Below are 9010 nucleotides of genomic sequence, written 5' to 3'. Positions count from 1 at the left end.
CAGTGTCACTGGCCCTCATATATGGGATCTGAACCGGGGCCCTCTGGCGTCCCAAGCCAGTTCTTAACCATTGCGCCACTCGGCCGGCCCTATAATCAGTGTTTTGAACTCTACGTCTGGAGATTGCTTGTCTCCATTTTGTTTAGTTCTTTCTCTGGAGCTCTATTCTGTTCTTTTATTTGGGACATGTTTCTTTGTCTCCCCATTTTTGCTGATTCCTTGTGTTTGTTTTTATGTATTAGGTTGGGCTGCTATGTCTTCTGGTCTTAGTGGAGTGGCCTTATGTAGTAGGTGTCCTGTGGTGCCCAGTAGCACAGTCTTCCTGCTCACCTGAGCCAGGTACTCTAGTAATTGAGCCTTGGTTGCTGTTTGCTTGTCAATGGGACGGGTTGACCCCCAGGCTCATTGGTTGTGAAGAATGGCCATGACTACAATGGAAGAGCTGTTCAGCATAAGGGTCTGACCTTATGTAGGAGGATTCTCTTTAGCAGGGTCCTGATGCCTGTCTAGTCTGCCCTTTGGGTGTGTCACCCACAGAGGCAGCTGGGTGGTGCTCTGGCTTGGTCCAAAGCCAACCACTGGGCATGCCAGCCTTGGGGTCTCCTGGGAAGGGCCTTGCTGAAGGCCAATTTCAGTTGCAGCCTGTACCCTGCCCAAGGCCACCATAACGAGCCTCAAAGCAATGCACATATGGGTGCCACCTGAGCTGGGCTTGGAAGTGCCTGGGAGAGGACAGGCCACAAACCAGGGCCTGCTGCTACTAGTGCCAGGCTTGAAGCAGCTCAGCACAAGGCACAGTGCTTGCCAAGGCCAGACAATAATGGTTTGGGGTTTGTGAACCTTTGAGAGATTTTAGGAAAGTCTGCAGCATGAGCCAAGACAAGTCGTTTGTATGTAAAAGCCACTGGAAGTGGCTTCAGTGAGTCCACAAGTTGAGTGGGGCAGGGTATCAGGAAATTACCAAATCAGGGTGAAGAGTGTTAGCCAGGTTGATAGAGGTTCAGATATGGCAGGTGCTTGCATCTGTACACCCAGAGGGGAAAGGGCTCAACAAACAAATAATGGATTCTGCCAGCAACTCTGTTTGGGATAAAGCAGCCCCTCCAGCCCTTACCTTGAGGACAGACAATTAAGTTCCTCACCGTATGTCCCTGGAGCCTTTTGAGCTGCTGCCCCAGCACTGGAGTTCAGAGCGAGTGAGTCTATACACAAGTAAGTCTGTGCATGAGTACTTTATGACAAATGCCTGGGAGTGCAGCCAATATCCATCTCACCCAGCCACAATCTCTGCTGCTTTTCACAGCCAGAAGTTGTGGGGACTTCTCCTCCTGGCTGTAGTACTCTGGTCTGGGGAGCCTAGTGTGGGACTGGGACCCCTTGCTCCTTCAGGGGGATCCCCGCAGTCAATATGTCCCTCCCAATTTTTAACCCCCACACGTGGATGTGGGACCAGCCCATTCCATGTCTCTGCCCCTCCTACCAGTCTTCAGATGGTGTCTTCTGTATGTCCTTAGTTGTAGGGCTCCTGTTCAGCTAAACGTCAGGAAGTTTTCAATGATGGTTTTTCTGTAGTTTAGTTGTAATTTTGATGTGGTCTTGAGAGGAGGCAAGCACAGTATTTATGTACTCCACCAGCTTGTCTGGAAATTATAACATTTTGTTACAAAGATTGATTGTTAATGAAATCACACAATTGTAGTGCTAAAATAGATGGTAATAATGCCTTTTTGTCACTCATTTTATAGACAAAGGAAATGAGACAACTAGAGGAAAAGTGACTAGCCCAATAACATATAGCTCGTTGGTGGAAGAACTGAGAATCTAACCCATGCCTCTCTCACTGCAAAATCTCACTATCATCCACAAGATATTTCCTCCAGTGGCCTACTACAGTGAGTGCAAGTCCACCGACAGTAACGTTCTTTGTTTTTTGTTTTGTTTTGTTTTTTAACAGTAATTTTCTTTGAAATAAGGTTTTGCATTAAACCATCTATCTTCATCATTCATTTGCACAAAGAGAAGGCCTGCTATAAAATTTATTAGCTAAGCCATTAGTGGATAGGACACAGAACAAGTAATTTTTGATGAGGAGGAAGGAAGGAAAAATGTACGAATGGAGGAAGACAGACCAGGGCAGACACCAGAGTATCTGCCTCAAAGAAAGGGGACAGAATAAGAACATTGAATTACTAGAGAAATAAAGTCTAAAGAGGTATTAAAGCTAGTAACGGAGTGTTGATAAAGAAAAGTAGTGGTGGTGGTAAAAACAAATATCACCTACATTTTATTACAATAAATTAATAAAAATTTGAAAGTGCTTTGCTATTTACAAAGTGCTTTATGTAAAACTCTTCCTAAAGAGCCTGCTGCAAATAGGCATTAAATAAATGTTAAATTTATTTTTATTTCTTTTCATCATATCTTTCTATTCTTAAAATATTTTGAGATATATCATGTCAGGTGGTTTCGTGCTTGTTTTAACAGCAGACTGTGCCTTATAGTAGAAAGAGAATGGACTTCAGAGTCAGACAGACAGGACATGAGTCCTGTTTTAATCACTTATTAGTTGGTGCTGTGAAGGTAAAAACACAATTCCATCCTGAGAAAGATAGTCAAGTTAATTTTTTTTCCTGAATTTGAATGGTTTTCCCTGAAAATATTCTAGGGAGAGGGCTGAGAGTCTCATGAGTGCACCCATTATTCTGTTTCCAAATTCAGATGAAAACTTTATGGGAAAAGAAGGCCAGGCTTTCTGGGGCAGAGATATGTATTTTCACCTTTTCAGTGCTCTCTTGAGATTGCTTTCTTTTAGCTCTTTATTCAACAGCCTCTCAAAGAAATTCATTTATCAACTTACACATTTGCCCAGAATGCAAGTTCATGTGTCAATATAAATACAAAATGCAACAGAGGAAAATAAAAGAGAGAAGTCATGAGTGCTGCATTTTGCAATGTATAACTGATGATGCTAACATCTCACATCTTTTAACCAAAAAAAAGTACTATTGCTTTACATTACCCTAAGAAAATGAAAGGGCTTCCTATGTGGTTGGTAATGAGGAAGAAACTTTTCCAACCCCTTAAAATCATTCTGGACCTCACTTTAAGGAAATCTAAAGCAGAACATGGCACCAAAATGGATGAGCAGTGGATTTCGAAATGATGAAGGATGGTTTTCCATATTCTCTGGTACCATATCTGATTCCTTGGTCTAGCTGTTCAGAGGACTGTGGTAAAAAGGCTCAGTGGTAAAGAGAACCATTTTTCAATTATTGATGCTACTATGGTGTAAGAAGTTGGAATGGAAATATGGATGCCATATAGTTGCTGTCTCTGGGACACAATTATAAATGACTGTCCAGGACCTATGATCATCACCTCTATGTAACCATCCATCATCCTCTTTGTACAGCCTGAGACCTTCTCAAAACCTGCAGGTAGGAGAAAGCCTCAGGAAAAATGCTTAGGATTGTCACATCCAGCGTGGCAAGGGCAAACGGGTTTCTCTTGAGGGGCGGCGTAGATTGAATAAAGAGTCAGAGACAGAAGTAAAGTTTAAGAGCGAGACCAAGGGACTCAGTCAGAGAAACTGAGCAAGCCCAAGGGATTCATTCAGAGAATCTGAGCGAGCCCCGAATCGGGTCAGCGCATGGTTTTTATTGAAAAGAAGTGAAACTGTTTTACTGCTGTCAATCAAATTAGCATCCGATTGGGGTCTGGGCCTCAAAGCCTTTTTCCTTTAACATATCCATTATGTTCCAGCAAATGCTATGCCTTCGCATATCCGCAGCCTAGCCCCTAGGACACCTGATTACTGTGTCCTCCCAAGAGGAGATTAACTGTTTGCATTTCAACAGGTCCCAGTCACACCTTGAGACACTCCTCAGAGGGAGCCTTATCAGCCTCCGTCATACCGGGGCACCCCCTCAGAGAGAATTCAGCTTTCCGGGGTTTTTCTCTCATCTAATGGGAAAAGAGGCTAAATGCGGGGGGGCATGTTAATAGAAATCGGCTTCAGGCAACAAGGATGTGTAGCATGTACATGTTCATGCAGGCAAGTGCTGGCTCCTGTGTCTGCAGGCACTTCTAACATAATTTCACAACCTAGATGATTTATCAGTCTTACCTATTATTATTGCCTTAGAGCAGATGCTTCTTTGAGCATATTTAAGTATCATGATATCATGGAGCACTCGTTTTGTTTTAAGCATGGGAATGTTCTAAAATGGTTTGAAAATCAAAGGATTTGTAATTTGAATAACAAAATGGTCCTTTTTGGTTGACTAATATATAGGATATGTGAAGGATGAAAGGAGAGATAAAGTTGACATGCCAGAGTGAGGAGTTTTCATGTAATCCAGTATGTAGAAGAGCAACACAGAATGGCTTCTGAGTGATATGATCAGTGCCATGTTTAAAAAAATAAATTGGTAAATAATATTAATAGCTAACTCTATTAAACATGCTTTGTACTACTGTGTGTGTGTGTGTGTGTGTGTGTGTGTGTGTGTGTGTGTGTAGGCTGGGTAATCTCACAACAACCCTAAGAGATAGATGTTACTAAAATCCTCACTTTTACAAGCAAGTGGAAGCACAAAGAGGTTAAGTATTTTGCTTACTGTAACACAAGGAGTAAGTGACAGAAGTAGAATTCAAACGCAGGCAGTCCAGCTCCCCAGCTTGTTATTAACCTTGGCTGATTTTCAATACTGAGTACATATATACTAGAAACTTTTAAAATATATTCATATCTGGGCTCAACCAAGACCAATTAAGACAAAATCTCTGGGGATGGGACCCTAGCATCCGTAGTTTTTAAAAGTGGCTTGGTGATTCTGATGCACTGTGAGGTTCAAGAATCACTTCACTACAATCTTCTGTAAGGGAGTTAAATATATTAGCATGTTTGTTTAAAGGAGAATAAAGTAGAACCTCTAGAACCTACCCCCACCCAGAGATGATCACAGTTAGACTTTTGGTAAACATTCTATGCATACATAGAGAAATGATGTTTAAAATATGCAACTAGTACAGGACAGATACCAAACATAACAGACACTGGTCATAAACATGTTGTATTGTGTAGCCTTCCCAGTGTGTACTGGTTGAAGTTTTGAAAATATACATATATATGTATGTGTACATATATATCTAAATACAGAGATATGTTTGTACTAATATGTATTACAGATATTTTTCAAAGTCAATAAAAGTAATCTACATTATCCTTTTTAGTAGTTGTATCATTTCTCACTGTATGGAGTTAGCACACTTTATTTAATCAGTTCTCTGGTTATGTCTATTTTTTTTCTTGTTAGAATTAGACTCAAGTGCTGTCTTTGGATTTGCTGCACATTTTGTTTTGTGAGTTCATGCTCCCTAAACAACCCAAAAGTAACAAAAGAGTAGGCATTAATTCAAGTAGACTAGAAATGATTGCAACTTGTAGATGGGAATTTAGACCTTCACTTACATTTTTTCCCCTAGCTGTTGTATGCCAGCTCTGCAATTGACACTCATCTTACAGAAAATATATAAATCCTCTGGTCAGGACAGCTTGCTGTGGGGCCAGATCTCTTAAAGTAGGGGACAATATATTTGCTCTTTGGCTCACTGCGCCTGTTTTGGCTTCCATAGAGATTTTGTATGTGCTTGAACTTGTGACTACTCTCTTTACCTTGTCTTTCTGCATTTTGGTCCTCCTTGAATTTCTTGAGCATGTCTACCTGTGCCTCTCACCAGGTTTACCCCATCACATGCATCTATCAATCTTATGTCTTCTGCTTGCAGGCCTGGTTTGTGATTTGATCTTTGCATTGACCTTTTTATTTTTATTTTTTATTAGTTTCAGGGGTACAAAACAATGTAATAGACATTTACACCCCTCACAAAATGATTCCCCCCCTTCCCCAATCTACTACCCCTCTGACATCGTATATAGCTGTTACAATTCCATTTGATTTGGGTGTGATTTCAGGTTTCTAGTTACTTTCCTGCCTAGATAACCATACACTGCATGTCCTGGACCCTTGATTTCCAGCTTGTTCTTTACCCTGTCTCAAAGCTGTGGGTGTCTGTTGCATTATGGGAACAAAAATCCTACTAACATCAGAGAGTATTCCCTATAAATTATAGCAAGGAATGAACGATGTTTTATTATTGAATAAGCATATTCAAGTTATGTGTGCATAGACAGTTTGTATGAGAGCATAAAGGCAGGGTATTTTCACACACGTTTGTATAATTTGTAGCCATATATAACACATGTCCCTCAGGTTTTATGGTATCCTTGTGTCTCCTATAAGAGGACATAACAGGACAATTTTTTCATATAGTTCATCATAAGTTCACTTGAGAATTGAGATAACTATGTGTTTTAGTTAATTGCCTTCACCCAAAGGAATAATAGAACCTCTCTTATCTCATCTATAAGCAAATGATTACAGCCTGAGACAGACACAGTTAAGCTATCAATGTGGCAGGAAGACTTGGCTAGGTGTTTACTTTTGAAAGTCAATAAAATACAGACCCTTGAAGAGAGTTATTTACATTCTAAAAGGTTAGAATAAGGGCTCTTGGTTAATTGGGTCTCGCAAAGAAATATTCTTAGAAGGGGAGGGCAAATAATCTATTTGTCCTTTATAAACAGATACAATCATTTCTATTTACTCTTACAGTAGCTCTGTCATTGACAACAGTGGGACTTCAGACCCAAAGAGCAGTCAGGCAAACCCAGAGAGATGCCTAAAATGCAGCAGCAAAATCATCCATAGAGCTGAAAAGACTCAGGAAATCTTATCTTCCAGGTCTGATCTTAACTCACTGAGCTCAAGTAAGATATAAGATTCCTCCTAAACTCTCCAACAGCATCCCGAAGGCCCAAAAGTCTAGGAGTTATTTCCTACCAGTATCAGATAATCCATTCATGCCCCTAAGGCATGAATGCTGGTGACCAAATACTAGACACTGTTTAATGTTTAAAGAGGAAAACAGTAAATTTATTCATTAGAGTGACATTTAGCCTTCTGTTAACTTGGATAATTTTTTTGTTTCAGACAAGTCATTTCAGTAAATAATTTCACTTTTCTAAATACATTTGTATCAGGGCCATTTGTCAGAAGAGGCACATGTATAGGTGATTCATGCTGGGTGTTATTATTGGTGTTCTAGACATGCTCTTCACATCTGTCAGTCTTCATGTCTAGTTTAATATATTTCCTTGTAACCAAAGTACTAGATCTCAGAAATCACTCATATTTATGATTACTGATATCTAATCTCATGATCTTCAAATCTCAAAATGCTTAATGAACTTTCTTGCCTTCATGATAAAATTGAGAAGTGACAAGCACTTTGGACACCAAAACAGGTTTTGCTCAAATTTGTTGTGAAAGAATGTGTCACTTTGTGCTCTGGAAGTGAATCACAGTTTTTTGTTTGTTTATTTGTTTTTGTAAGATTTTTATTGGGGAATTGGGGGGATAGGAACAGTGCTGGGGAATTGGGGAAGGGGAACAGACAAGTTGCTGTCGTTATTTTTTGTTGCTGTTCTTCAGTCTAGTTGTGGAGGACGTTGCTTCACTGGCCCAAGTTGGCACCATCATTACACTCTTACAGGGCGAGGCAGATCAGTCACCGGCTTCTGGACAGCCGCTCACTGTGGCTGCTGGGCGATCACGCTGGCTGCTGGCTACACACGGTAGCCCATGGCAACCCACAGCCACAGGGGCTGCAGCCTATGTCGTCGCCGGCGACTCATGGCAGCCCAGCTCCAGGTTGAGCTGTAGTTCAGCATCTTAGCTGTGGAGGGCAGTGTCACTGGCCCTCATATGTGGGATCCGAACTGGGGCCCTCTGGCATCCCAAGCCAGTTCTTAACCATTGTGCCACTCGGCCGGCCCCACAGTTTTAAAAGAAGGCAATTGTTGAAGTTTCCAGACAACCTAGCTGAGTGGTTATTATTAATAGATTAAGAAACACACTTTATGTAGATTATGCCAAGCAGACTCTTTATCTGAGAAGAGATGGATCCTTTAATTTGCTTCATGTTTGTACTAAAATAAGGTTAAAATTTCTTCTGATGCATGAACATGACTTAAGGGTCCAGGCAGTGATAATTGGATTCTGACCAGGAGACTCAAAATGTTGCTTTTTCAACTTTGAGAAATTGGCAAATATCTCCAATGTAGAATGCATGGGTGGAGGCCAGAGCCAAAAAAAAACCCAAACACCAAAAAACAAAACAGACATTAACGGTCTTAACACATAGAAACCAAACTAAACTTATTTATCATGTCCATATTTATATGTACATATATAAATGAGTTTAGAATAAAATGATGCCAATTTAAGATTTCAGATGAGTCAGAAAGGTTGACATTCTAATGGCTTTATCAAGGTGAGATAAATCATATGAATAAGGAAAAAAAGGCAACTGGTGACATCATAGATTTTCACTGCTTGAAGGAACCAATATTAAGTTAGTCTAACTCTCTCCTTTTAGGAATTAAAAACCTGAAGCCCAAAATGAAGAGATTTGGCAAAACTCAGACATTTAAGAATAGAACTTGGCCTTTTAAAATTTTAGGATATGCTTGCTTTTTAAAAGTTGTCAAAATTTTTTCTGCTCATTTTTTAGATTCAGCTATTTTAATAAAGATATCTATTGAATATGTTAAAAAGACTAGAAGTTCATGTTTTGAATTTAAGAAAATCTTTGACAATCTTTAATATCAGAGGAAATGCCCACTTTATAGCTCCGACTGGAAGACTTGGTCATACTCTCATCAACTAATGAGATATTCAAAGTGAAGGGACAGAAACTAAAGCAAACACATCAACTCCTCATCAATAGAAACTCTAAGGTAAACAAGAAAATATTTGGAGAAACCACAAAATGGTGTTTTTTTTGTTTGTTTTTTATTAAATTATTTTTTATTATGAAATACACATTTTTTAGAATTAGTTTCAGCTGTACAACACAGTGCAATAGTTATACTTTTTACCCCTCG

Source organism: Hipposideros armiger, unplaced genomic scaffold (genome assembly GCF_001890085.2).
Source record: "Hipposideros armiger isolate ML-2016 unplaced genomic scaffold, ASM189008v1 scaffold_1637, whole genome shotgun sequence".
Lineage (NCBI taxonomy): Eukaryota > Metazoa > Chordata > Mammalia > Chiroptera > Hipposideridae > Hipposideros > Hipposideros armiger.
Note: the sequence above shows the minus strand (reverse complement) of the source record.